The sequence below is a fragment of the Schistocerca gregaria genome, chromosome 1 (assembly GCF_023897955.1).
Source record: "Schistocerca gregaria isolate iqSchGreg1 chromosome 1, iqSchGreg1.2, whole genome shotgun sequence".
NCBI classification, from domain to species: Eukaryota; Metazoa; Arthropoda; class Insecta; order Orthoptera; family Acrididae; genus Schistocerca; species Schistocerca gregaria.
Window position 1 is genome coordinate 29296239 of NC_064920.1, and position 27307 is coordinate 29323545.

Genomic DNA, 27307 nt, shown 5'->3' on the forward strand with positions numbered 1-27307 from the left:
AAGTGCGCATGGTGACTGTTGAATTCAATCCCGATGCAATTTCTGTGTTTCATGAACACTCTGATAGTCCACACATTACAGAATGCCTCCAGATGTGCATCGGAAACTACTACTGGTCTTCCAGGGAACGATCAAAGCGTAGTCTCTTTGAGACATTACTCCCATGGAGGAAAGTGAGCATGGTGACTGTTGAATTCAATCCCGATGCAATTTCTGTGTTTCATTAACACTCTGATAGTCCACAGGTTACAGTATGCCTCCAGATGAGCAACGGAAACTACTACTGGTCTTCCAGGGAAAGACGAAAGCGTACACTGTTTGAGACATTTTTCCCATGGAGGAAAGTGCGCATGGTGACTGTTGAATTCAATCCCGATGCAATTTCTGTGTTTCATCAACACTCTGATAGTCCACAGATTACAGAATGCCACCAGATGTGCATCGGAAACTACTACTGGCCTTCCAGGGAACGATCAAAGCGTAGAATGTTTGAGACATTACTCAAACGGAGGAAAGTGCGACTGGTGACTGTTGTATACAATCCCGATGCAATTTCTGTGTTTCATCAACACTCTGATAGTCCACAGACTACCGAATGCGTCCAGATGTGCATTGGTAACTACTACTGGTCTTCCAGGGAACGATCAAAGCGTAAACTGTTTGAGACATTACACCAATGAAGGAAAGTGCGCATGGTGACTGTTGTATTCAATCCCGATGCAATTTCTGTGTTTCATCAACACTCTGATAGTCCACGGATTACAGAATGCCTCCAGATGTGCATCGGAAACTACTACTGGTCTTCCAGGGAACGATCAAAGCGTAGACTGTTTGAGACATTACTCCCATGGAGGAAAGTGCGCATGGTGACTGTTGTATTCAATCCCGATGCAATTTCTGTGTTTCATCAACACTCTGATAGTCCACACATTACAGAATGTCTCCAGATGTGCAACGGAAACTACTACTGGTCTTCCAGGGAAATACCAAAGCGCACACTGTTTGAGACATTACTCCCATGGAGGAAAGTGCGCATGGTCACTGTTGTATTCAATCACGATGCAATTTCTGTGTTTCATCAACACTCTGATAGTCCACACATTACAGAATGCCTCCAGATGTGCATCGGAAACTACTACTGGTCTTCCAGGGAACGATCAAAGCGTAGGCTGTTTGAGACATTACTCCCATGGAGCAAAGTGCGCATGGTGACTGCTGAATTCAATCCCGACGCAAATTCTGTGTTTCATCAACACTCTGATAGTCCACAGATTACAGAATGGCTCCAGATGTGCATCGGAAACTACTACTGGTCTTCCAGGGAAAGACCAAAGCGTAGACTGTTTGAGACATTACTCCCATGGAGGAAAGTGCGATTGGTGACTGTTGTATTCAATCCCGATGCAATTTCTGTGTTTCATCAACACTCTGATAGTACACAGATTACAGAATGACTGAAGATGTGCATCGGAAACTACTACTGGTCTTCCAGGGAACGATCAAAGCGTAAACTGTTTGAGACATTACTCCCATGGAGGAAAGTGAAATGATGACTGTTGTATTCAATCCAGAAGCAATATCTTTGTTTCATCAACACTCTGATAGTCCACAGATTACAGAATGACTGGAGATGTGCATCGGAAACTACTACTGGTCTTCCATGGAACGATCAAAGCGTAGACTGTTTGAGACACCACTCCCATGGAGGAAAGTGCGCATGGTGACTGTTGTATTCAATCTCGATGCAATTTCTGTGTTTGATCAACACTCTGATAGTCCACAGATTACAGAATGACTGAAGATGAGCATCGAAACTACTACTGGTCTTCCAGGGGAGGATCAAAGCATAAACTGTTTGAGACATTACACCCGTGGAGGAAAGTGCGCATGGTGACTGTTGTATTCAATCCCGATGCAATTTCTGTGTTTCATCCACACACTGATAGTCCACGGATTACAGAATGCCTCCAGATGTGCATCGGAAACTACTACTGGTCTTCCAGGGAAAGACCAAAGCGTACACTGTTTGAGACATTTTCCCATGGAGGAAAGTGCGCATGGTGACTGTTGAATTCAATCCCGATGCAATTTCTGTGTTTCATCAACACTCTGATAGTCCACAGATTACAGAATGCCTCCAGATGTGCATCGGAAACTACTACTGGTCTTCCAGGGAACGATCAAAGCGTAGAATGTTTGAGACATTACTCAAATGGAGGAAAGTGCGACTGGTGACTGTTGTATACAATCCCGATGCAATTTCTGTGTTGCATCAACACTCTGATAGTCCACAGATTACCGAATGCGTCCAGACTTGCATTGGTAACTACCACTGGTCTTCCAGGGAACGATCAAAGCGTAGACTGTTTGAGACATTACACCCATGGAGGAAAGTGCGCATGGTGACTGTTGTATTCAATCCCGATGCCATTTCTGTGTTTCATCAACACTCTGATAGTCCACAGATTACAGAATGCCTCCAGATGTGCATGGGAAACTACTACTGGTCTTCCAGGGAACGATCAAAGCGTAGACAGTTTGAGACATTACTCCCATGGAGGAAAGTGCGCATGGTGACTGTTGTATTCAATCCCGATGCAATTTCTGTGTTTCATCAACACTCTGATAGTCCACACATTACAGAATGTCTCCAGATGTGCAACGGAAACTACTACTTGTCTTCCAGGGAAAGACCAAAGCGTACACTGTTTGAGACATTACTCCCATGGAGGAAAGTGCGCATGGTGACTGTTGTATTCAATCCCGATGCAATTTCTATGTTTCATCAACAATCTGATAGTACACAGATTACAGAATGACTGAAGATATGCATCGGAAACTACTACTGGTCTTCCAGGGAACGATCAAAGCGTAAACTGTTTGAGACATTACTCCCATGGAGGAAAGTGGCATGATGACTGTTGTATTCAATCCCGAAGCAATTTCTTTGTTTCATCAACACTCTGATAGTCCACAGATTACAGAATGACTGAAGATGTGCACCGGAAACTAATACTGGTCTTCCATGGAACGATCAAAGCGTAGACTGTTTGAGACACCACTCCCATGGAGGAAAGTGCGCATGGTTACTGTTGTATTCAATCTCGATGCAATTTGTGTGTTTCAGCAACACTCTGATAGTCCACAGATTACAGAATGACTGAAGATGTGCATCGGAAACTACTACTGGTCTTCCAGGGAAGGATCAAAGCGTAAACTCTTTGAGACATTACTCCCATGGAGGAAAGTGCGCATGATGAGGGTTGTATTCAATCCCGATGCAATTTCTGTGTTCCTAAACACTCTGATAGTCCACAGATTACAGAATGCCTCCAGATGTGCATCGGAAACTATTTACTGGTCTTCCAGGGAGCGATCAAAGCGTACTCTCTTGGAGACATTACTCCCATGGAGGAAAGTGCGCATGGTGACTGTTGTATTCAATCCCGATGCAATTTCTGTGTTTCATCAACAGTCTGATGCTCCACAGATTACAGAATGCCTCCAGATGTGCATCGGAAACTACTACTGGTCTTCCAGGGAACGATCAAAGCGTAGAATGTCTTAGACATTACTCCCATGGAGGAAAGTGAGCATGGTGACTGTTGAATTCAATCCCGATGCAATTTCTGTGTTTCATTAACACTCTGATAGTCCACAGATTACAGAATGCCTCCAGATGTGCAACGGAAACTACTACTGGTCTTCCAGGGAAAGACGAAAGCGTACACTGTTTGAGACATTTTTCCCATGGAGGAAAGTGCGCATGGTGACTGTTGTATTCAATCTCGATGCAATTTCTGTGTTTGATCAACACTCTGATAGTCCACAGATTACAGAATGACTGAAGATGAGCATCGAAACTACTACTGGTCTTCCAGGGGAGGATCAAAGCGTAAACTGTTTGAGACATTACACCCGTGGAGGAAAGTGCGCATGGTGACTGTTGTATTCAATCCCGATGCAATTTCTGTGTTTCATCCACACTCTGATAGTCCACGGATTACAGAATGCCTCCAGATGTGCATCGGAAACTACTACTGGTCTTCCAGGGAAAGACCAAAGCGTACACTGTTTGAGAAATTTTCCCATGGAGGAAAGTGCGCATGGTGACTGTTGAATTCAATCCCGATGCAATTTCTGTGTTTCATCAACACTCTGATAGTCCACAGATTACAGAATGCCTCCAGATGTGCATCGGAAACTACCACTGGTCTTCCAGGGAACGATCAAAGCGTAGAATGTTTGAGACATTACTCAAATGGAGGAAAGTGCGACTGGTGACTGTTGTATACAATCCCGATGCAATTTCTGTGTTTCATCAACACTCTGATAGTCCACAGATTACCGAATGCGTCCAGACTTGCATTGGTAACTACTACTGGTCTTCCAGGGAACGATCAAAGCGTAGACTGTTTGAGACATTACACCCATGGAGGAAAGTGCGCATGGTGACTGTTGTATTCAATCCCGATGCAATTTCTGTGTTTCATCAACACTCTGATAGTCCACAGATTACAGAATGCCTCCAGATGTGCATCGGAAACTACTACTGGTCTTCCAGGGAACGATCAAAGCGTAGACAGTTTGAGACATTACTCCCATGGAGGAAAGTGCGCATGGTGACTGTTGTATTCAATCCCGATGCAATTTCTGTGTTTCATCAACACTCTGATAGTCCACACATTACAGAATGTCTCCAGATGTGCAACGGAAACTACTACTGGTCTTCCAGGGAAAGACCAAAGCGTACACTGTTTGAGACATTACTCCCATGGAGGAAAGTGCGCATGGTGACTGTTGTATTCAATCCCGATGCAATTTCTATGTTTTATCAACACTCTGATAGTACACAGATGACAGAATGACTGAAGATATGCATCGGAAACTACTACTGGTCTTCCTGGGAACGATCAAAGCGTAAACTGTTTGAGACATTACTCCCATGGAGGAAAGTGGCATGATGACTGTTGTATTCAATCCCGAAGCAATTTCTTTGTTTCATCAACACTCTGATAGTCCACAGATTACAGAATGACTGAAGATGTGCATCGGAAACTAATACTGGTCTTCCATGGAACGATCAAAGCGTAGACTGTTTGAGACACCACTCCCATGGAGGAAAGTGCGCATGGTTACTGTTGTATTCAATCTCGATGCAATTTGTGTGTTTCAGCAACACTCTGATAGTCCACAGATTACAGAATGACTGAAGATGTGCATCGGAAACTACTACTGGTCTTCCAGGGAAGGATCAAGCGTAAACTGTTTGAGACATTACTCCCATGGAGGAAAGTGCGCATGACGAGGGTTGTATTCAATCCCGATGCAATTTCTGTGTTCCTAAACACTCTGATAGTCCACAGATTACAGAATGCCTCCAGATGTGCATCGGAAACTATTTACTGGTCTTCCAGGGAGCGATCAAAGCGTAGTCTCTTGGAGACATTACTCCCATGGAGGAAAGTGCGCATGGTGACTGTTGTATTCAATCCCGATGCAATTCTGTATTTCATCAACACTCTGATAGTCCACACGTTACAGAATGTCTCCAGATGTGAAACGGAAACTACTACTGGTCTCCCAGGGAAAGATCAAAGCGTACACAGTTTGAGACATTACTCCCATGGAGGAAAGTGCGCATGGTGACTTGTATTCAATCCCGATGCAATTTCTGTGTTTCATCAACACTCTGATAGTACACAGATTACAGAATGACTGAAGATGTGCATCGGAAACTACTACTGGTCTTCCAGGGGACGATCAAAGCGTAAACTGTTTGAGACATTACTCCCATGGAGGAAAGTGGCATGATGACTGTTGTATTCAATCCCGAAGCAATTTCTTTGTTTCATCAACACTCTGATAGTCCACAGATTACAGAATGACTGAAGATGTGCATCGGAAACTAATACTGGTCTTCCATGGAACGATCAAAGCGTAGACTGTTTGAGACACCACTCCCATGGAGGAAAGTGCGCATGGTGACTGTTGTATTCAATCTCGATGGAATATCTGTGTTTCAGCAACACTCTGATAGTTCACAGATTACAGAACGACTGAAGATGTGCATCGGAAACTACTACTGGTCTTCCAGGGAACGATCAAAGCGTAAACTGTTTGAGACATTACTCCCATGGAGGAAAGTGCGCATGATGACGGTTGTATTCAATCCCGATGCAATTTCTGTGTTCCTAAACACTCTGATAGTCCACAGATTACAGAATGCCTCCAGATGTGCATCGGAAACTATTTACTGGTCTTCCAGGGAGCGATCAAAGCGTAGTCTCTTGGAGACATTACTCCCATGGAGGAAAGTGCGCATGGTCACTGTTGTATTCAATCCCGATGCAATTTCTGTGTTTCATCAACACTCTGATAGTCCACAGATTACAGAATGCCTCCAGATGTGCAACGGAAACTACTACTGGTCTTCCAGGGAAAGACCAAAACGTAGACTGTTTGAGACATTTTTCCCATGGAGGAAAGTGCGCATGGTGACTGTTGAATTAAATCCCGGTGCAATTTCTGTGTTTCATCAACACTCTGATAGTCCACAGATTACAGAATGCCTCCAGATGTGCATCGGAAACTACTACTGGCCTTCCAGGGAACGATCAAAGCGTAGAATGTTTGAGACATTACTTAAACGGAGGAATGTGCGACTGGTGACTGTTGTATACAATCCCGATGCAATTTCTGTGTTTCATCAACACTCTGATAGTCCACAGACTACCGAATGCGTCCAGATGTGCATTGGTAACTACTACTGGTCTTCCAGGGAACGATCAAAGCGTAAACTGTTTGAGACATTACTCCCATGGAGGAAAGTGCGCATGGTCACTGTTGTATTCAAACCCGATGCAATTTCTGTGTTTCATCAACACTCTGATAGTCCACAGATTACAGAATTGCTCCAGATGTGCATCGGAAACTACTACTGGTCTTCCAGGGAACGATCAAAGCGTTGGCTGTTTGAGATATTACTCGCATGGAGGAAAGTGCGCATGGTGACTGTTGTATTCAATCCCGATGCAATTTCTGTGTTTCATCAACAGTCTGATGCTCCACAGATTACAGAATGCCTCCAGATGTGCATCGGAAACTACTACTGGCCTTCCAGGGAACGATCAAAGCGTAGAATGTTTGAGACATTACTCCCATGGAGGAAAGTGAGCATGGTGACTGTTGAATTCAATCCCGATGCAATTTCTGTGTTTCATGAACACTCTGATAGTCCACAGATTACAGAATGCCTCCAGATGTGCAACGGAAACTACTGCTGGTCTTCCAGGGAAAGACGAAAGCGTACACTGTTTGAGACATTTTTCCCATGGAGGAAAGTGCGCATGGTGACTGTTGTATTCAATCTCGATGCAATTTCTGTGTTTGATCAACACTCTGATAGTCCACAGATTACAGAATGACTGAAGATGAGCATCGAAACTACTACTGGTCTTCCAGGGGAGGATCAAAGCGTAAACTGTTTGAGACATTACACCCGTGGAGGAAAGTGCGCATGGTGACTGTTGTATTCAATCCCGATGCAATTTCTGTGTTTCATCCACACTCTGATAGTCCACGGATTACAGAATGCCTCCAGTTGTGCATCGGAAACTACTACTGGTCTTCCAGGGAAAGACCAAAGCGTACACTGTTTGAGACATTTTCCCATGGAGGAAAGTGCGCATGGTGACTGTTGAATTCAATCCCGATGCAATTTCTGTGTTTCATCAACACTCTGATAGTCCACAGATTACAGAATGCCTCCAGATGTGCATCGGAAACTACTACTGGTCTTCCAGGGAACGATCAAAGCGTAGAATGTTTGAGACATTACTCAAATGGAGGAAAGTGCGACTGGTGACTGTTGTATACAATCCCGATGCAATTTCTGTGTTTCATCAACACTCTGATAGTCCACAGATTACCGAATGCCTCCAGACTTGCATTGGTAACTACTACTGGTCTTCCAGGGAACGATCAAAGCGTACTCTGTTTGAGACATTACACCCATGGAGGAAAGTGCGCATGGTGACTGTTGTATTCAATCCCGATGCAATTTCTGTGTTTCATCAACACTCTGATAGTCCACAGATTACAGAATGCCTCCAGATGTGCATCGGAAACTACTACTGGTCTTCCAGGGAACGATCAAAGCGTAGACAGTTTGAGACATTACTCCCATGGAGGAAAGTGCGCATGGTGACTGTTGTCTTCAATCCCGATGCAATTTCTGTGTTTCATCAACACTCTGATAGTCCACACATTACAGAATGTCTCCAGATGTGCAACGGAAACTACTACTGGTCTTCCAGGGAAAGACCAAAGCGTACACTGTTTGAGACATTACTCCCATGGAGGAAAGTGCGCATGGTGACTGTTGTATTCAATCCCGATGCAATTTCTATGTTTCATCAACACTCTGATAGTACACAGATTACAGAATGTCTGAAGATATGCATCGGAAACTACTACTGGTCTTCCTGGGAACGATCAAAGCGTAGACTGTTTGAGACATTACTCCCATGGAGGAAAGTGCGCATGATGAGGGTTGTATTCAATCCCGATGCAATTTCTGTGTTCCTAAACACTCTGATAGTCCACAGATTACAGAATGCCTCCAGATGTGCGTCGGAAACTATTTACTGGTCTTCCAGGGAGCGATCAAAGCGTAGTCCCTTGGAGACATTACTCCCATGGAGGAAAGTGCGCATGGTGACTGTTGAATTCAATCCCGATGCAATTTCTGTGTTTCATCAACACTCTGATAGTCCACAGATTACAGAATGGCTCCAGATGTGCATCGGAAACTACTACTGGTCTTCCAGGGAACGATCAAAGCGTTGGCTGTTTGAGATATTACTCGCATGGAGGAAAGTGCGCATGGTGACTGTTGTATTCAATCCCGATGCAATTTCTGTGTTTCATCAACAGTCTGATGCTCCACAGATTACAGAATGCCTCCAGATGTGCATCGGAAACTACTACTGGTCTTCCAGGGAACGATCAAAGCGTAGAATGTTTGAGACATTACTCCCATGGAGGAAAGTGAGCATGGTGACTGTTGAATTCAATCCCAATGCAATTTCTGTGTTTCATTAACACTCTGATAGTCCACAGATTACAGAATGCCTCCAGATGTGCAACGGAAACTACTACTGGTCTTCCAGGGAAAGACGAAAGCGTACAATGTTTGAGACATTTTTCCCATGGAGGAAAGTGCGCATGGTGACTGTTGTATTCAATCTCGATGCAATTTCTGTGTTTGATCAACACTCTGATAGTCCACAGATTACAGAATGACTGAAGATGAGCATCGAAACTACTACTGGTCTTCCAGGGGAGGATCAAAGCGTAAACTGTTTGAGACATTACACCCGTGGAGGAAAGTGCGCATGGTGACTGTTGTATTCAATCCCGATGCAATTTCTGTGTTTCATCCACACTCTGATAGTCCACGGATTACAGAATGCCTCCAGATGTGCATCGGAAACTACTACTGGTCTTCCAGGGAAAGACCAAAGCGTACACTGTTTGAGACATTTTCCCATGGAGGAAAGTGCGCATGGTGACTGTTGAATTCAATCATGATGCAATTTCTTTGTTTCATCAACACTCTGATAGTCCACAGATTACAGAATGCCTCCAGATGTGCATCGGAAACTACTACTGGTCTTCCAGGGAACGATCAAAGCGTAGAATGTTTGAGACATTACTCAAATGGAGGAAAGTGCGACAGGTGACTGTTGTATACAATCCCGATGCAATTTCTGTGTTTCATCAACACTCTGATAGTCCACAGATTACCGAATGCGTCCAGACTTGCATTGGTAACTACTACTGGTCTTCCAGGGAACGATCAAAGCGTACTCTGTTTGAGACATTACACCCATGGAGGAAAGTGCGCATGGTGACTGTTGTATTCAATCCCGATGCAATTTCTGTGTTTCATCAACACTCTGATAGTCCACAGATTACAGAATGCCTCCAGATGTGCATCGGAAACTACTACTGGTCTTCCAGGGAACGATCAAAGCGTAGACAGTTTGAGACATTACTCCCATGGAGGAAAGTGCGCATGGTGACTGTTGTATTCAATCCCGATGCAATTTCTGTGTTTCATCAACACTCTGATAGTCCACACATTACAGAATGTCTCCAGATGTGCAACGGAAACTACTACTGGTCTTCCAGGGAAAGACCAAAGCGTACACTGTTTGAGACATTACTCCCATGGAGGAAAGTGCGCATGGTGACTGTTGTATTCAATCCCGATGCAATTTCTATGTTTCATCAACACTCTGATAGTACACAGATTACAGAATGTCTGAAGATATGCATCGGAAACTACTACTGGTCTTCGTGGGAACGATCAAAGCGTAAACTGTTTGAGACATTACTCCCATGGAGGAAAGTGGCATGATGACTGTTGTATTCAATCCCGAAGCAATTTCTTTGTTTCATCAACACTCTGATAGTCCACAGATTACAGAATGACTGAAGTTGTGCATCGGAAACTAATACTGGTCTTCCATGGAACGATCAAAGCGTAGACTGTTTGAGACACCACTCCCATGGAGGAAAGTGCGCATGGTTACTGTTGTATTCTATCTCGATGCAATTTGTGTGTTTCAGCAACACTCTGATAGTCCACAGATTACAGAATGACTGAAGATGTGCATCGGAAACTACTACTGGTCTTCCAGGGAAGGATCAAAGCATAAACTGTTTGAGACATTACTCCCATGGAGGAAAGTGCGCATGACGAGGGTTGTATTCAATCCCGATGCAATTTCTGTGTTCCTAAACACTCTGATAGTCCACAGATTACAGAATGCCTCCAGATGTGCATCGGAAACTATTTACTGGTCTTCCAGGGAGCGATCAAAGCGTAGTCTCTTGGAGACATTACTCCCATGGAGGAAAGTGCGCATGGTGACTGTTGAATTCAATCCCGATGCAATATCTGTGTTTCATCAACACTCTGATAGTCCACAGATTACAGAATGGCTCCAGATGTGCATCGGAAACTACTACTGCTCTTCCAGGGAACGATCAAAGCGTTGGCTGTTTGAGATATTACTCGCATATAGGAAATTGCGCATGGTGACTGTTGTATTCAATCCCGATGCAATTTCTGTGTTTCATCAACAGTCTGATGCTCCACAGATTACAGAATGCCTCCAGATGTGGATCGGAAACTACTACTGGTCTTCCAGAGAACGATCAAAGCGTAGACAGTTTGTGACATTACTCCCATGGAGGAAAGCGCGCATGGTGACTGTTGTAATCAATCCCGATGCAATTTCTGTGTTTCATCAACACTCTGATAGTCCACACATTACAGAATGTCTCCAGATGTGCAACGGAAACTACTACTGGTCTTCCAGGGAAAGACCAAAGCGTGTACTGTTTGAGACATTACTCCCATGGAGGAAAGTGCGCATGGTGACTGTTGTATTCAATCCCGATGCAATTTCTGTGTTTCATCAACACACTGATAGTACACAGAGTACAGATTGACTGAAGATGTGCATCGGAAACTACTACTGGTCTTCCAGGGAACGATCAAAGCGTAAACTGTTTGAGACATTACTCCCATGGAGGAAAGTGGCATGATGACTGTTGCATTCAATCCCGAAGCAATTTCTTTGTTTCATCAACACTCTGATAGTCCACAGATTACAGAATGCCTCCAGATGTGCAACGGAAACTGCTACTGGTCTTCCAGGGAAAGACGAAAGCGTACACTGTTTGAGACATTTTTCCCATGGAGGAAAGTGCGCATGGTGACTGTTGAATTCAATCCCGATGCAATTTCTGTGTTTCATCAACACTCTGATAGTCCACAGATTACAGAATGCCTCTAGATGTGCATCGGAAACTACTACTGGCCTTCCAGGGAACGATCAAAGCGTAGAATGTTTGAGACATTACTCAAATGGAGGAAGGTGCGACTGGTGACTGTTGTATACAATCCCGATGCAATTTCTATGTTTCATCAACACTCTGATAGTCCACTGACTACCGAATGCGTCCAGATGTGCATTGGTAACTACTACTGGTCTTCCAGGGAACGATCAAAGCGTAAACTGTTTGAGACATTACACCCATGGAGGAAAGTGCGCATGGTGACTGTTGTATTCAATCCCGATGCAATTTCTGTGTTTCATCAACACTCTGATAGTCCACACATTACAGAATGTCTCCAGATGTGCAACGGAAACTACTACTGGTCTTCCAGGGAAATACCAAAGCGTACACTGTTTGAGACATTACTCCCATGGAGGAAAGTGCGCATGGTCACTGTTGTATTCAATCCCGATGCAAATTCTGTGTTTCATCAACACTCTGATAGTCCACAGATTACAGAATGCCTCCAGATGTGCATCGGAAACTACTACTGGTCTTCCAGGGAACGATCAAAGCGTAGGCTGTTTGAGACATTACTCCCATGGAGCAAAGTGCGCATGGTGACTGCTGAATTCAATCCCGATGCACATTCTGTGTTTCATCAACACTCTGATAGTCCACAGATTACAGAATGGCTCCAGATGTGCATCGGAAACTACTACTGGTCTTCCAGGGAACGATCAAAGCGTAGGCTGTTTGAGACATTACTCCCATGGAGGAAAGTGAGCATGGTGACTGTTGAATTCAATCCCGATGCAATTTCTGTGTTTCATCAACACTCTGATAGTCCACACATTACAGAATGTCTCCAGATGTGCAACGGAAAATACTACTGGTCTTCCAGGGAAAGACCAAAGCGTAGACTGTTTGAGACATTACTCCCATGTAGGAAAGTGCGATTGGTGACTGTTGTATTCAATCCCGATGCAATTTCTGTGTTTCATCAACACTCTGATAGTACACAGATTACAGAATGACTGAAGATGTGCATCGGAAACTACTACTGGTCTTCCAGGGAACGATGAAAGCGTAAACTGTTTGAGACATTACTCCCATGGAGAAAAGTGAAATGATGACTGTTGTATTCAATCCCGAAGCAATTTCTTTGTTTCATCAACACTCTGATAGTCCACAGATTACAGAATGACTGAAGATGTGCATTGGAAACTACTACTGGTCTTCCATGGCACGATCAAAGCGTAGACTCTTTGAGACACCACTCCCATGGAGGAAAGTGCGCATGGTAACTGTTGTATTCAATCTCGATGCAATTTCTGTGTTTGATCAACACTCTGATAGTCCACAGATTACAGAATGACTGAAGATGAGCATCGAAACTACTACTGGTCTTCCAGGGAAGGATCAAAGCGTAAAGTGTTTGAGACATTACACCCGTGGAGGAAAGTGCGCATGGTGACTGTTGTATTCAATCACGATGCAATTTCTGTGTTTCATCCACACTCTGATAGTCCACGGATTACGGAATGCCTCCAGATGTGCATCGGAAACTACTACTAGTCTTAAAGGGAAAGACCAAAGCGTACACTGTTTGAGAAATTTTTCCCATGGAGCAAAGTGCCTATGGTGACTGTTGAATTCAATCCCGATGCAATTTCTGTGTTTCATCAACACTCTGATAGTCCACAGATTACAGAATGCCTCCAGATGTGCATCGGAAACTACTACTGGTCTTCCAGGGAACGATTAAAGCGTAGAATGTTTGAGACATTACTCAAATGGAGGAAAGTGCGACTGGTAACTGTTGTATACAATCCCGATGCAATTTCTGTGTTTCATCAACACTCTGATAGTCCACAGATTACCGAATGCGTCCAGATGTGCATTGGTAACTACTACTGGTCTCCCAGGGAAAGATCAAAGCGTAAACTGTTTGAGACATTACACCCATGGACGAATGTGCGCATGGTGACTGTTGTATTCATTCCCGATGCAATTAATGTGTTTCATCAACACTCTGATAGTCCACAGATTACAGAATGCCTCCAGATGTGCATCGGAAACTACTACTGGTCTTCCAGGGAACGCTCAAAGCGTAGACAGTTTGAGACATTACTCCCATGGAGGAAAGTGCGGATGGTGACTGTTGTATTCAATCCCGATGCAATTTCTGTGTTTCATCAACACTCTGATAGTCCACACGTTACAGAATGTCTCCAGATGTGAAACGGAAACTACTACTGGTCTCCCAGGGAAAGATCAAAGCGTACACTGTTTGAGACATTACTCCCATGGAGGAAAGTGCGCATGGTGACTTGTATTCAATCCCGATGCAATTTCTGTGTTTCATCAACACTCTGATAGTACACAGATTACAGAATGACTGAAGATGTGCATCAGAAACTACTACTGGTCTTCCAGGGAACGATCAAAGCGTAAACTGTTGAGACATTACTCCCATGGAGGAAAGTGGCATGATGACTGTTGTATTCAATCCCGAAGCAATTTCTTTGTTTCATCAACACTCTGATAGTCCACAGATTACAGAATGACTGAAGATGTGCATCGGAAACTAATACTGGTCTTCCATGGAACGATCAAAGCGTAGACTGTTTGAGAAACCACTCCCATGGAGGAAAGTGCGCATGGTGACTGTTGTATTCAATCTCGATGGAATATCTGTGTTTCAGCAACACTCTGATAGTTCACAGATTACAGAACGACTGAAGATGTGCATCGGAAACTACTACTGGTCTTCCAGGGAACGATCAAAGCGTAAACTGTTTGAGACATTACTCCCATGGAGGAAAGTGCGAATGATGACGGTTGTATTCAATCCCGATGCAATTTCTGTGTTCCTAAACACTCTGATAGTCCACAGATTACAGAATGCCTCCAGATGTGCATCGGAAACTATTTACTGGTCTTCCAGCAGCGATCAAAGCGTAGTCTCTTGGTGACATTACTCCCATGGAGGAAAGTGCGCATGGTCACTGTTGTATTCAATCCCGATGCAATTTCTGTGTTTCATCAACACTCTGATAGTCCACAGATTACAGAATGCCTCCAGATGTGCAACGGAAACTACTACTGGTCTTCCAGGGAAAGACCAAAGCGTACACTGTTTGAGACATTTTTCCCATGGAGGAAAGTGCGCATGGTGTCTGTTGAATTAAATCCCGGTGCAATTTCTGTGTTTCATCAACACTCTGATAGTCCACAGATTACAGAATGCCTCCAGATGTGCATCGGAAACTACTACTGGCCTTCCAGGGAACGATCAAAGCGTAGAATGTTTGAGACATTACTCAAACGGAGGAAAGTGCGACTGGTGACTGTTGTATTCAATCCCGATGCAATTTCTGTGTTTCATCAACACTCTGATAATCCACGGATTACAGAATGCCTCCAGATGTGCATCGGAAACTACTACTGGTCTTCCAGGGAACGATCAAAGCGTAGACTGTTTGAGACATTACTCCCATGGAGGAAAGTGCGCATGGTGACTGTTGTATTCAATCCCGATGCAATTTCTGTGTTTCATCAACACTCTGATAGTCCACACATTACAGAATGTCTCCAGATGTGCAACGGAAACTACTACTGGTCTTCCAGGGAAAGACCAAAGCGTACACTGTTTGAGACAATACTCCCATGGAGGAAAGTGCGCATGGTCACTGTTGTAATCAATCCCGATGCAATTTCTGTGTTTCATCAACACTCTGATAGTCCACAGATTACTGAATGCCTCCAGATGTGCATCAGAAACTGCTACTGGTCTTCCAGGGAAAATCAAAGCGTAGGCTGTTTGAGATATTACTCCCATGGAGGAAAGTGCGCATGGTGACTGCTAAATTCAATCCCGATGCAAATTCTGTGTTTCATCAACACTCTGATAGTCCGCAGATTACAGAAATGCTCCAGATGTGCATCGGAAACTACTACTGGTCTTCCAGGGAACGATCAAAGCGTAGGCTGTTTGAGACATTACTCCCATGGAGGAAAGTGAGCATGGTGACTGTTGAATTCAATCCCGATGCAATTCCTATGTTTGATCAACACTCTGATAGTCCACACATTACAGAATGTCTCCAGATGTGCAACGGAAACTACTACTGGTCTTCCAGGGAAAGACCAAAGCGTACACTGTTTGAGACATTACTCCCATGGAGGAAAGTGCGCATGGTGACTGTTGTATTCAATCCCGATGCAATTTCTATGTTTCATCAACACTCTGATAGTACACAGATTTCAGAATGTCTGAAGATATGCATCGGAAACTACTACTGGTCTTCCTGGGAACGATCAAAGCGTAAACTGTTTGAGACATTACTCCCATGGAGGAAAGTGGCATGATGACTGTTGTATTCAATCCCGAAGCAATTTCTTTGTTTCATCAACACTCTGATAGTCCACAGATTACAGAATGACTGAAGATGTGCATCGGAAACTAATACTGGTCTTCCATGGAACGATCAAAGCGTAGACTGTTTGAGACACCACTCCCATGGAGGAAAGTGCGCATGGTTACTGTTGTATTCTATCTCGATGCAATTTGTGTGTTTCAGCAACACTCTGATAGTCCACAGATTACAGAATGACTGAAGATGTGCATCGGAAGCTACTACTGGTCTTCCAGGGAAGGATCAAAGCGTAAACTGTTTGAGACATTACTCCCATGGAGGAAAGTGCGCATGACGAGGGTTGTATTCAATCCCGATGCAATTTCTGTGTTCCTAAACACTCTGATAGTCCACAGATTACAGAATGCCTCCAGATGTGCATCGGAAACTATTTACTGGTCTTCCAGGGAGCGATCAAAGCGTAGTCTCTTGGAGACATTACTCCCATGGAGGAAAGTGCGCATGGTGACTGTTGAATTCAATCCCGATGCAATATCTGTGTTTCATCAACACTCTGATAGTCCACAGATTACAGAATGGCTCCAGATGTGCATCGGAAACTACTACTGCTCTTCCAGGGAACGATCAAAGCGTTGGCTGTTTGAGATATTACTCGCATGGAGGAAAGTGCGCATGGTGACTGTTGTATTCAATCCCGATGCAATTTCTGTGTTTCATCAACAGTCTGATGCTCCACAGATTACAGAATGCCTCCAGATGTGGATCGGAAACTACTACTGGTCTTCCAGGGAACGATCAAAGGGTAGACAGTTTGAGACATTACTCCCATGGAGGAAAGCGCGCATGGTGACTGTTGTAATCAATCCCGATGCAATTTCTGTGTTTCATCAACACTCTGATAGTCCACACATTACAGAATGTCTCCAGATGTGCAACGGAAACTACTACTGGTCTTCCAGGGAAAGACCAAAGCGTGTACTGTTTGAGACATTACTAACATGGAGGAAAGTGCGCATGGTGACTGTTGTATTCAATCCCTATGCAATTTCTGTGTTTCATCAACACACTGATAGTACACAGAGTACAGATTGACTGAAGATGTGCATCGGAAACTACTACTGGTCTTCCAGGGAACGATCAAAGCGTAAACTGTTTGAGACATTACTCCCATGGAGGAAAGTGGCATGATGACTGTTGCATTCAATCCCGAAGCAATTTCTTTGTTTCATCAACACTCTGATAGTCCACAGATTACAGAATGCCTCCAGATGTGCAATGGAAACTGCTACTGGTCTTCCAGGGAAAGACGAAAGCGTACACTGTTTGAGACATTTTTCCCATGGAGGAAAGTGCGCATGGTGACTGTTGAATTCAATCCCGATGCAATTTCTGTGTTTCATCAACACTCTGATAGTCCACACATTACAGAATGTCTCCAGATGTGCAACGGAAACTACTACTGGTCTTCCAGGGAAATACCAAAGCGTACACTGTTTGAGACATTACTCCCATGGAGGAAAGTGCGCATGGTCACTGTTGTATTCAATCCCGATGCAATTTCTGTGTTTCATCAACACTCTGATAGTCCACAGATTACAGAATGCCTCCAGATGTGCATCGGAAACTACTACTGGTCTTCCAGGGAACGATCAAAGCGTAGGCTGTTTGAGACATTACTCCCATGGAGCAAAGTGCGCATGGTGACTGCTGAATTCAATCCCGATGCAAATTCTGTGTTTTATCAACACTCTGATAGTCCACAGATTACAGAATGGCTCCAGATGTGCATCGGAAACTACTACTGGTCTTCCAGGGAACGATCAAAGCGTAGGCTGTTTGAGACATTACTCCCATGGAGGAAAGTGAGCATGGTGACTGTTGAATTCAATCCCGATGCAATTTCTGTGTTTCATCAACACTCTGATAGTCCACACATTACAGAATGTCTCCAGATGTGCAACGGAAAATACTACTGGTCTTCCAGGGAAAGACCAAAGCGTAGACTGTTTGAGACATTACTCCCATGTAGGAAAGTGCGATTGGTGACTGTTGTATTCAATCCCGATGCAATTTCTGTGTTTCATCAACACTCTGATAGTACACAGATTACAGAATGACTGAAGATGTGCATCGGAAACTACTACTGGTCTTCCAGGGAACGATGAAAGCGTAAACTGTTTGAGACATTACTCCCATGGAGAAAAGTGAAATGATGACTGTTGTATTCAATCCCGAAGCAATTTCTTTGTTTCATCAACACTCTGATAGTCCACAGATTACAGAATGACTGAAGATGTGCATTGGAAACTACTACTGGTCTTCCATGGCACGATCAAAGCGTAGACTCTTTGAGACACCACTCCCATGGAGGAAAGTGCGCATGGTAACTGTTGTATTCAATCTCGATGCAATTTCTGTGTTTGATCAACACTCTGATAGTCCACAGATTACAGAATGACTGAAGATGAGCATCGAAACTACTACTGGTCTTCCAGGGAAGGATCAAAGCGTAAACTGTTTGAGACATTACACCCGTGGAGGAAAGTGCGCATGGTGACTGTTGTATTCAATCCCGATGCAATTTCTGTGTTTCATCCACACTCTGATAGTCCACGGATTACGGAATGCCTCCAGATGTGCATCTAAAACTACTACTAGTCTTAAAGGGAAAGACCAAAGCGTACACTGTTTGAGAAATTTTTCCCATGGAGCAAAGTGCGCATGGTGACTGTTGAATTCAATCCCGATGCAATTTCTGTGTTTTATCAACACTCTGATAGTACACAGATTACAGAATGCCTCCAGATGTGCATCGGAAACTACTACTGGTCTTCCAGGGAACGATCAAAGCGTAGAATGTTTGAGACATTACTCAAACGGAGGAAAGTGCGACTGGTAACTGTTGTATACAATCCCGATGCAATTTCTGTGTTTCATCAACACTCTGATAGTCCACAGATTACCGAATGCGTCCAGATGTGCATTGGTAACTACTACTGGTCTCCCAGGGAAAGATCAAAGCGTAAACTGTTTGAGACATTACACCCATGGACGAATGTGCGCATGGTGACTGTTGTATTCATTCCCGATGCAATTAATGTGTTTCATCAACACTCTGATAGTCCACAGATTACAGAATGCCTCCAGATGTGCATCGGAAACTACTACTGGTCTTCCAGGGAACGCTCAAAGCGTAGACAGTTTGAGACATTACTCCCATGGAGGAAAGTGCGCATGGTGACTGTTGTATTCAATCCCGATGCAATTTCTGTGTTTCATCAACACTCTGATAGTCCACACGTTACAGAATGTCTCCAGATGTGAAACGGAAACTACTACTGGTCTCCCAGGGAAAGATCAAAGCGTACACTGTTTGAGACATTACTCCCATGGAGGAAAGTGCGCATGGTGACTTGTATTCAATCCCGATGCAATTTCTGTGTTTCATCAACACTCTGATAGTACACAGATTACAGAATGACTGAAGATGTGCATCGGAAACTACTACTGGTCTTCCAGGGAACGATCAAAGCGTAAACTGTTTGAGACATTACTCCCATGGAGGAAAGTGGCATGATGACTGTTGTATTCAATCCCGAAGCAATTTCTTTGTTTCATCAACACTCTGATAGTCCACAGATTACAGAATGACTGAAGATGTGCATCGGAAACTAATACTGGTCTTCCATGGAACGATCAAAGCGTAGACTGTTTGAGAAACCACTCCCATGGAGGAAAGTGCGCATGGTGACTGTTGTATTCAATCTCGATGGAATATCTGTGTTTCAGCAACACTCTGATAGTTCACAGATTACAGAACGACTGAAGATGTGCATCGGAAACTACTACTGGTCTTCCAGGGAACGATCAAAGCGTAAACTGTTTGAGACATTACTCCCATGGAGGAAAGTGCGAATGATGACGGTTGTATTCAATCCCGATGCAATTTCTCTGTTCCTAAACACTCTGATAGTCCACAGATTACAGAATGCCTCCAGATGTGCATCGGAAACTATTTACTGGTCTTCCAGCAGCGATCAAAGCGTAGTCTCTTGGAGACATTACTCCCATGGAGGAAAGTGCGCATGGTCACTGTTGTATTCAATCCCGATGCAATTTCTGTGTTTCATCAACACTCTGATAGTCCACAGATTACAGAATGCCTCCAGATGTGCAACGGAAACTACTACTGGTCTTCCAGGGAAAGACCAAAGCGTACACTGTTTGAGACATTTTTCCCATGGAGGAAAGTGCGCATGGTGACTGTTGAATTAAATCCCGGTGCAATTTCTGTGTTTCATCAACACTCTGATAGTCCACAGATTACAGAATGCCTCCAGATGTGCATCGGAAACTACTACTGGCCTTCCAGGGAACGATCAAAGCGTAGAATGTTTGAGACATTACTCAAACGGAGGAAAGTGCGACTGGTGACTGTTGTATACAATCCCGATGCAATATCTGTGTTTCATCAACACTCTGATAGTCCACAGACTACCGAATGCGTCCAGATGTGCATTGGTAACTACTACTGGTCTTCCAGGGAACGATCAAAGCGTAAACTGTTTGAGACATTACACCCATGGAGGAAAGTGCGCATGGTGACTGTTGTATTCAATCCCGATGCAATTTCTGTGTTTCATCAACACTCTGATAGTCCACGGATTACAGAATGCCTCCAGATGTGCATCGGAAACTACTACTGGTCTTCCAGGGAACGATCAAAGCGTAGACTGTTTGAGACATTACTCCCATGGAGGAAAGTGCGCATGGTGACTGTTGTATTCAATCCCGATGCAATTTCTGTGTTTCATCAACACTCTGATAGTCCACACATTACAGAATGTCTCCAGATGTGCAACGGAAACTACTACTGGTCTTCCAGGGAAAGACCAAAGCGTACACTGTTTGAGACATTACTCCCATGGAGGAAAGTGCGCATGGTCACTGTTGTAATCAATCCTGATGCAATTTATGTGTTTCATCAACACTCTGATAGTCCACAGATTACAGAATGCCTCCAGATGTGCATCGGAAACTGCTACTGGTCTTCCAGGGAAAATCAAAGCGTAGGCTGTTTGAGATATTACTCCCATGGAGGAAAGTGCGCATGGTGACTGCTAAATTCAATCCCGATGCAAATTCTGTGTTTCATCAACACTCTGATAGTCCGCAGATTACAGAAATGCTCCAGATGTGCATCGGAAACTACTACTGGTCTTCCAGGGAACGATCAAAGCGTAGGCTGTTTGAGACATTACTCCCATGGAGGAAAGTGAGCATGGTGACTGTTGAATTCAATCCCGATGCAATTCCTATGTTTCATCAACACTCTGATAGTCCACACGTTACAGAATGTCTCCAGATGTGCAACGGAAAATACTACTGCTCTTCCAGGGAAAGACCAAAGCTTAGACTGTTTGAGACATTACTCCCATGGAGGAAAGTGCGCATGGTGACTGTTGTATTCAATCCCGAGGCAATTTCTTTGTTTCATCAACACTCTGATAGTCCACAGATTACAGAATGACTGAAGATGTGCATCGGAAACTACTACTGGTCTTCCATGGAACGATCAAGGCGTAGACTGTTTGAGACACCACTCCCATGGAGGAAAGTGCGCATGGTGACTGTTGTATTCAATCTCGATGCAATTTCTGTGTTTCATCAACACTCTGATAATCCACAGATTGCAGAATGACTGAAGATGAGCATCGGAAACTACTACTGGTCTTCCAGGGAAGGATCAAAGCGTAAACTGTTTGAGACATTACTCCCATGGAGGAAAGTGTGCATGATGGCAGTTGTATTCAATCAAGAAGCAATTTCTGTGTTCCTAAACACTCTGATAGTCCACAGATTACAGAATGCCTCCAGATGTGCATCGGAAACTATTTACTGGTCATCCAGGGAGCGATCAAAGCGTAGTCTCTTGGAGACATTACTCCCATGGAGGAAAGTGCGCATGGTGACTGTTGAATTCAATCCCGATGCAATTTCTGTGTTTCATCAACACTCTGATAGTCCACAGATTACAGAATGGCTCCAGATGTGCATCGGAAACTACTACTGGTCTTCCAGGGAACGATCAAATCGTTGGCTGTATGAGATATTCCTCGCATTGAGGAAAGTGCGCATGGTGACTGTTGAATTCAATCCCGATGCAATTTCTGTGTTTCATCAACACTCTGATAGTCCACAGATTACAGAATGCCTCCAGATGTGCATCGGAAACTACTACTGGCCTTCCAGGGAACGATCAAAGCGTAGAATGTTTGAGACATTACTCAAACGGAGGAAAGTGCGACTGGTGACTGTTGTATACAATCCCGATGCAATTTCTGTGTTTCATCAACACTCTGATAGTCCACAGACTACCGAATGCGTCCAGATGTGCATTGGTAACTACTACTGGCCTTCCGGGGAAGGTTCAAAGCGTAAACTGTTTGAGACATTACACCCATGGAGGAAAGTGCGCATGGTGACTGTTGTATTCAATCGCGATGCAATTTCTGTGTGTCATCAACACTCTGATAGTCCACGGATTACAGAATGCCTCCAGATGTGCATCGGAAACTCTTACTGGTCTTCCAGGGAACGATCAAAGCGTACACTGTTAGAGACATTAATCCCATGGAGGAAAGTGCGCATGGTGACTGTTGTAATCATTCCCGATAAAATTTCTGTGTTTCATCAACACTCTGATAGTCCACACATTACAGAATGTCTCCAGATGTGCAACGGAAACTACTACTTTTCTTCCAGGGAAAGACCAAAGCGTACACTGTTTGAGACATTACTCCCATGGAGGAAAGTGCGCATGGTCACTGTTGTATTCAATCCCGATGCAATTTCTGTGTTTCATCAACAGTCTGATGCTCCACAGATTACAGAATGCCTCCAGATGTGCATCGGAAACTACTACTGGTCTTCCAGGGAACGATCAAAGCGTAGGCTGTTTGAGACATTACTCCCATGGAGCAAAGTGCGCATGGTGACTGCTGAATTCAATCCCGATGCAAATTCTGTGTTTCATCAACACTCTGATAGTCCACAGATTACAGTATGCCTCCAGATGTGCATCGGAAACTACTACTGGTCTTCCAGGGAACGATCAAAGCGTAAACTGTTTGAGACATTACACCCATGGAGGAAAGTGCGCATGGTGACTGTTGTATTCAATCCCGATGCAATTTCTGTGTTTAATCAACATTCTGATAGTCCACAGATTACCGAATGCGTCCAGATGTGCATTGGTAACTACTACTGGTCTTCCAGGGAACGCTCAAAGCGTAAACTGCTTGAGACATTACACCCATGGAGGAAAGTGCGCATGATGACGGTTGTATTCAATCCCGAAGCAATTTCTGTGTTCCTAAACACTCTGATAGTCCACAGATTACAGAATGCCTCCAGATGTGCATCGGAAACTATTTACTGGTCTTCCAGGGAGCGATCAAAGCGTAGTCTCTTTGAGACATTACTCCCATGGAGGAAAGTGCGCATGGTGACTTTTGAATTCAATCCCGATGCAATTTCTGTGTTTCATCAACACTCTGATAGTCCACAGATTACAGTATGCCTCCAGATGTGCATCGGAAACTACTACTGGTCTTCCAGGGAACGATCAAAGCGTAAACTGTTTGAGACATTACACCCATGGAGGAAAGTGCGCATGATGACGGTTGTATTCAATCCCGAAGCAATTTCTGTGTTCCTAAACACTCTGATAGTCCACAGATTACAGAATGCCTCCAGATGTGCATCGGAAATTATTTACTGGTCTTCCAGGGAGCGATCAAAGCGTAGTCTCTTTGAGACATTACTCCCATGGAGGAAAGTGTGCATGGTGACTGCTGAATTCAATCCCGATGCAAATTCTGTGTTTCATCAACACTCTGATAGTCCACACATTACAGAATGTCTCCAGATGTGCAACGGAAACTACTACTTTTCTTCCAGGGAAAGACCAAAGCGTACACTGTTTGAGACATTACTCCCATGGAGGAAAGTGCGCATGGTGACTGCTGAATTCAATCCCGATCCAAATTCTGTGTTTCATCAACACTCTGATAGTCCACAGATTACAGTATGCCTCCAGATGTGCATCGGAAACTACTACTGGTCTTCCAGGGAACGATCAAAGCGTAAACTGTTTGAGACATTACACCCATGGAGGAAAGTGCGCATGATGACGGTTGTATTCAATCCCGAAACAATTTCTGTGTTCCTAAACACTCTGATAGTCCACAGATTACAGAATGCCTCCAGATGTGCATCGGAAACTATTTACTAGTCTTCCAGGGAGCGATCAAAGCGTAGTCTCTTTGAGACATTACTCCCATGGAGGAAAGTGCGCATGGTGACTTTTGAATTCAATCCCGATGCAATTTCTGTGTTTCATCAACACTCTGATAGTCCACAGATTACAGAATGGCTCTAGATGTGCATCTGAAACTACTACTGGTCTTCCAGGGAACGATCAAAGCGTAGACTGTTTGAGATATTACTCGCATAGAGGAAAGTGCGCATGGTGACTGTTGTATTCAATCCCGATGCAATTTCTGTGTTTCATCAACAGTCTGATGCTCCACAGATTACAGAATGCCTCCTGATGTGCATCGGAAACTACTACTGGTCTTCCAGGGAACGATCAAAGCGTAGTCTCTTTGAGACATTACTCGCATGGAGGAAAGTGCGCATGGTGACTGTTGAATTCAATCCCGATGCTATTTCTGTGTTTCATCAACACTCTGATAGTCCACAGATTACAGAATGCCTCCAGATGTGCAACGGAAACTACTACTGGTCTTCCAGGGAAAGACCAAAGCGTACACTGTTTGAGACATTTTTCCCATGGAGGAAAGTGCGCATGGTGACTGTTGAATTCAATCCCGATGCAATTTCTTTGTTTCATCAACACTCTGATAGTCCACAGATTACAGAATGCCTCCAGATGTGCATCGGAAACTACTACTGGCCTTCCAGGGACGATCAAAGTGTAGAATGTTTGAGACATTACTCAAACGGAGGAAAGTGCTACTGGTGACTGCTGTATACAATCCCGATGCAATTTCTGTGTTTCATCAACACTCTGATAGTCCACAGACTACCGAATGCGTCCAGATGTGCATCGGTAACTACTACTGGTCTTCCAGGGAACGATCAAAGCGTAAACTGTTTGAGACATTACACACATGGAGGAAAGTGCGCATGGTGACTGTTGTATTCAATCCCGATGCAATTTCTGTGTTTCATCAACACCCTGATAGTCCACGGATTACAGAATGCCTCCAGATGTGCATCTGAAACTACTACTGGTCTTCCAGGGAACAATCAAAGCGTAGACTGTTTGAGACATTACTCCCATGGAGGAAAGTGCGCATGGCGACTGTTGAATTCAATCCCGATGCAATTTCTGTGTTTTATCAACACTCTGATAGTCCACAGATTACAGAATGCCTCCAGATGTGGATCGGAAACTACTACTGGTCTTCCAGGGAAAGACCAAAGCGTACACTGTTTGAGACATTACTCCCATGGAGGAAAGTGCGCATGGTCACTGTTGTATTCAATCCCGATGCAATTTCTGTGTTTCATCAACAGTCTGATGCTCCACAGATTACAGAATGCCTCCAGATGTGCATCGGAAACTACTACTGGTCTTCCAGGGAACGATCAAAGCGTAGTCTCTTTGAGACATTACTCCCATGGAGGATAGTGAGCATGGTGACTGTTGAATTCAATCCCGATGCAATTTCTGTGTTTCATCAACACTCTGATAGTCCACAGATTACAGAATGTCTCCAGATGTGCAACGAAACTACTACTGGTCTTCCAGGGAAGGATCAAAGCGTAGACTGTTTGAGACATTACTCCTATGGAGGAAAGTGCGCATGGTGACTGTTGTATTCAATCCCGATGCGATAACTGTGTTTCATCAACACTCTGATAGTCCACAGATTACAGAATGCCTCTCGATGTGCATCGGAAACTACTACTGGCCTTCCAGGGAACGATCAAAGCGTAGAATGTTTGAGATATTACTCAAACGGAGGAAAGTGCGACTGGTGACTGTTGTATACAATCCCGATGCAATTTCTGTGTTTCATCAACACTCTGATAGTCCACAGATTACAGAATGCCTCCAGATGTGCATCGGAAACTACTACTGGTCTTCCAGGGAACGATCAAAGCGTAGACAGTTTGAGACATTACTCCCATGGAGGAAAGTGCGCATGGTGACTGTTGTATTCAATCCCGATGCAATTTCTGTGTTTCATCAACACTCTGATAGTCCACAGATTACAGAATGTCTCCAGATGTGCAACGAAACTACTACTGGTCTTCCACTGAAAGACCAAAGCGTACACTGTTTGAGACATTACTCCCATGGAGGAAAGTGCGCATGGTCACTGTTGTATTCAATCCCGATGCAATTTCTGTGTTTCATCAACACTCTGACAGTACACAGATTACAGAATGACTGAAGATGTGCATCGGAAACTACTACTGGTCTTCCAGGGAACGATCAAAACGTAGACAGTTTGAGACATTACTCCCATGGAGGAAAGTGGCATGATGACTGTTGTATTCAATCCCGAAGCAATTTCTGTGTTCCTAAACACTCTGATAGTCCACAGATTACAGAATGCCTCCAGATGTGTATCGGAAACTACTACTGGTCTTCCTGGGAACGATCAAAGCGTAGACTGTTTGAGACATTACTCCCATTGAGGAAATTGCGCATGGTGACTGTTGTTTTCAATCCTGATGCAATTTCTGTGTTTCATCAACACTTTGCAGGTCCACAGATTACAGAATGCCTCCAGATGTGCATCGGAAACTACTACTGGCCTTCCAGGGAACGATCAAAGCGTAGAATGTTTGAGACATTACTCAAACGGAGGAAAGTGCTACTGGTGACTGCTGTATACAATCCCGATGCAATTTCTGTGTTTCATCAACACTCTGATAGTCCACAGACTACCGAATGCGTCCAGATGTGCATTGGTAACTACTACTGGTCTTCCAGGGAACGATCAAAGCGTTAACTGTTTGAGACATTA